Below are 4832 nucleotides of genomic sequence, written 5' to 3'. Positions count from 1 at the left end.
TATTGGCACTGTCTCTTGGACAAAGTATGTGAATATCAGACTAAATCTTTGAGTTCAGGCCAATCCTGATAATGGTGGGAGTGTCCTGGAAGGTAAACAAAAATACATCAAGTCAAAGACAAATATGATAATGTAAAGAGGGAGATATATCAACTGTATTAAATCTGTATATGTTAAAACTTAATGTTTATTTATATGTTTTTTCTCCAGACAAAAAATAGACATGTATTGCACCCTTGAATCTAAAGTAGGTGAACAAAGAGGGCAGCAAACAAAAAAAGTCAACAGACCTTTATTACAAGTGTCTACCCTAATGAATATAGTTAGACGTGAACACCTGCAAACAGTCCAGCTCCATTATTTCTGTTATAGCCTATGTAACTTGAGCACCCATAAAGCTGACAGTTCAACATGCAGACACTAAAGACCAAGACATTCCAGAAGGAGGGAGGAGTAAAAGTATTCAAGGTGTCTTCAGGGCGCAACGTCTTCAGGGCGGACAGGACAGCAGAGGCCTCAGGTAAAACGAGAGCCCTCTCCTCTACTCCCTCTTCACCCACGACTGCGTGCCTGTGCATGGCTCTAACACCATCAAGTTCACAGACGACACCATGGTGGTAGGCTTGATCAGTAACATTAATGAGTCGGCCTACAGGGAGGAGGTCCAGCACCTGGTGGTTTTGGTGTGCCGACAACAACCTGGCCCTCAACACCAAGAAGACCAAGGAGCTCATTGTGGACTACAGAAAAGCTGGGGGCTGCAGACACACCCCCATCTACATCAATGGGATGAAGGTGGAACATGTCTCTAGTTTCAAGTTCCTGGGTGTCCACATCTCCGGACCTCTCTTGGACCCTCAACTTCTCCACCCTGGTCAAAAAGGTGCAGCAGCGTCTATACTTCCTGAGGAGACGGAAGAAAGCCCATCTGTCTCCTAGGATGTTGGTCAACTTCTATCGGTGCACCATCAAGAGCATTCTGACAAACTGCATCACAGTAGGGTATGGCAGCTGCTCTGTCTCCGACCGAAAGGCCCTGCAACGGGTGGTGAAAACCGCCCAATACATCATCGGTGCCCAACTCCCTGCCATCGAGGTCCTCCAGCGCAGGCGGTGTCTGCAGAGGGCGCGAGGCATCAGTAGGGACACTTCTCACCCCAGCCACAGACTGTTTGCCCTCTTCCCATCCGGGAGGCGGTACAGGAGTCTATGTTCCCACACCAACAGGCTCAGGAACAGCTTCTTCCCTGCAGCTGTTACTCTGCTGAACTCAGAATTCGGGCGGTAGCCCAGCCCCCTCCCTCCCAGCTGCCCCCCTCCACCCCCCAACAAGAGGAACATTAACTCCCATTATCAGAGTACCCTCCCCCCATACCTCTACTGGCTGCACACTCAGGACTTCAATTACATTTTTGCACTCCTGATTGTTTGCACATACCATATTTATTATATCTAATTATACGTCTTACATATACATTAACATACCTCAAGACCTATTGCCCTTGTTCAACTGTACATATCATATTGATATTCATCTCTATATGTATATTCATTTATTATATTTATTTATTTATACTCACTGTAATACCTTATACTGTAATACCACTGTCTACAATATCAAGTCTTTTGCACAATGCCACTATCTGGTTAGATGCCAAACTACATTTCGTTGTCTCAGTACTTGTACTCTGTGCAATGACAATAAAGTTGAATCTAATCTAATCTAATTACCTCATAATGACCACCCCCTTTAATTGCACCCAATAAATAAACATTAAAAAGGTGAAAGTATTCGTCCCTTCCCTGTCTTACTCCTGGCTTCTCCAGTAACCATGTATGTATTGGCTGGTTGATGTCCATCCCCTGTGTCTTTTCCCGCCATTTAAAAAAAAAGGTAGCCTAGTGTAGCCTCAAGGAATTGCATCACCTTCCCTGACACCTGAGGTACTCTCACCTTTAGGACCCTTGCTTTTCAAAAATGGTCGTGCAATATTTGTGGTCAGAAAATGTCAACATGCCAAGCATTCCCATCTTTATTGGTGCTTACAATAGAGGTGGATGGAAGAGGCCTGCAATTATCTAGAAATCTTTTGATTGACAAAATGTCTTTGGCCACAGCTGTATTGTTTTTCCCTCGGCACCCAGGTCAAGGCCTTTCAAAGCAAACAAGACGGGACAGAACAGGATAGCACTGAAGATGAGAGGTGTAGGATCGTACATCTGGTTCCTTTTTTCCCTTTCAATAACCCATCCCTGCATTCAATGAAGAGGCTCCCTAGGTATTTCCCCCTACTTGTTCCACCTAAAGTGCTATAGTGTGATGGTAAGAGGCATCAATGACAAGACAGTAAATGTCTGAAACTGTTTCAGCCATAGCGTGATTTTTCTCTCTCTCCTCTCTTTCTCTCTCACTCTCACTCCATACTTCAAAGCACAGTTGTTCTTCCTAGTCAGTGGCAAGGGAAATTGCACATTTGTTCTGGATTGATTGGCATTTGTAGGGATGTGTTCACATATTTGTGTCCGGTAATACGATACATATCTCTACATACTGAATTCTAGCCGTGTGTTATGCATTAAATGAATAATGCCCCACTCGTATAGGGCCAGATACTGCAGTGACTGGAGAAAAGCATATGTTAACTTCACTGTAGCGTAAATCATGCATTCATGTCAATGGGAGACATGAACGAAAGAGAGGATCCCGGCCCATACACAACACTGTACTCCCACTGGCCACTGCAAATTTCTCAGATGACTTCATATGCTGGACATTGAAGCACTGTAATTTGTGGGAGACAGATTGGAACAAACGGCAAACTGTTCTTCCTCAGCGTGGGAAAGCAGTCGGGGATGAGTCTGAGCTTGTGGTTTCTGAAGGGCCTGAATGGGGATGGGTGGGCATGAGGGAAAACACTAATGTAGCAAGACCGTGACAGGTCCACAAAAAAGTGACCTAGGTGGAGGTCTGTTTGCACTTATAATGTCTGGCCTTGGTTAAGTAGTTCCGATTCAGCAAAGATAGCTTTGATATTTACTTAGAAGCCATGTAATTCTGCTGAATTATTATGGCCTACAACCATATTCTGAAACCAAAAAGTAAAATGTTTTGAAAATGTGCACGTTACATGGATGCAATATATAACCTTAAAATGCACATGCTTCATGACTTTGTGATCCAAGAATGTTGTATCTAACAAGATATTTAGATATAAGTCAATATGGTGGCTGTTAAATCCCTGCAAGGTTCAAAGGAATTGAAAAGGAAACATATCCTTAACTTCTGCTTATATAACCATCTGTAACGCAGTAGACTTGGTTAAGTTGACACCTCAGGCAGAGAGGGAAAAGAGAGAGTGGGTTCACATTGAGTGGAGTGGTAGAGCGCCAGTCAAACAGAGATGAGCCAATTCATCTCACGCACTCAGGCCTGTAGAGACCTTTCCCTCTATCTGGTTTCAGGGGAAATAGCAGGACCATGGCTCAGCTCACCTGTGACAGCTATTCCAGCTCTTTGTTTTCATTCCCTGACTCTCCACTTTTCCACTCATCTCACAATGTCATGAAATAGGCTACCCATCTCTTCTTCTCCCCTCAACTTCATGTAGACATACTTATATTACTTACTTATATTTTTTCATATTCTGTTTAAAAAGTAATTATGCCCCTGTATATGTATATCATATTAGATTTTGCATGTCCTAAATACACTGTTTGTATTTTACATTATGCTCTACAAATCAAACCCAAAATTCCAAAGAGTTGTATGGTTGCTTTTAAATAATATTTTTTCTTTTGAAGCTCAATTTTGAAATGGTAAGTTTGCTTAGTTAGGGGCATATTATAAGCCAATCAAGTGTAAAACTGGTAGTTTTGATTGAATTTCAAGTCGGTTGCATATATGTAGCTATATGTATTGACACTGTTGGTGTAATGCAAGTTGTAACACTCATGGAAGGGTAAATTACTACACAGCTGGTTACCTCCCATTTCATGAGGGCTAATAATGACAGAACAGGGAAGCCCCATTAGCAGCTAGCTTTTCATTATGTTGTTCCTCATCTACTCTGGGAGACTTTTCTCTCCCTCTTTCATGACCTCGTTTTTACTAGTCTGCCCTCTGCAGCCCCCAGAGGACGAGAGCAGCAAGATCTAACGATGCTTCCTTCCTCCCCATCCCTCTCTCGGACATCCTCAGCTTCGTCTCCTTTGCGATATAAAACTGAGTTTAGGTTTCACTGCTTTTCCCTCACATATGGTGAGAGGTAAAATAAAGGTAGGTCATGGTTTCAGTTGAAAAGGGTCAGGGAAACTATGCTTTCAACGTGTTTCTGATATCGCTTTAGAAGAGTGACGTGGGGCAGAAGAGTGACAGTCAGCAGTCTAAAGGATCGAAAGAATCCCCACTTTTATTTCATTTAGTCTGAGTCTTTACACACATCGTACTACTCAAATTATCTGATTTCAGAGCAGAATCTGTCAATCTAAAGCTTGGGTCTCAGCTATATCCTCTGTGTGTTTGTGTTTAAAATTGGAAGAGTGCAGAAATGAGGTTTCCCTGGTAAGTTGTCTCTTGGAAGTTGTGTGAGTTGTGCATTCAGATATTTTGTTGGGTTGTCTTGTCTTGTTAATGCTGATATTCATGACCATTAAAAACAAACTGTAATATCAAACTCATATCCTTTGGAGATTTGACACCTATGATCTCAGGGCACACGTAATTCAAATCCAGAATGGAGTTGATCAAGGACTTCCCATTCCACAATGGGACATCGGGAGACATTTTTGGATATTTTTTTCTTTTTTAAAGGAATATCAGTGTTTTCTTTAAG

Source organism: Argentina silus, assembly GCF_951799395.1.
Source record: "Argentina silus genome assembly, chromosome: 5".
Taxonomy (NCBI): Eukaryota; Metazoa; Chordata; class Actinopteri; order Argentiniformes; family Argentinidae; genus Argentina; species Argentina silus.
The sequence above is the reverse complement of the archived record's forward strand: the minus strand, read 5'-3'. Positions refer to the sequence as shown.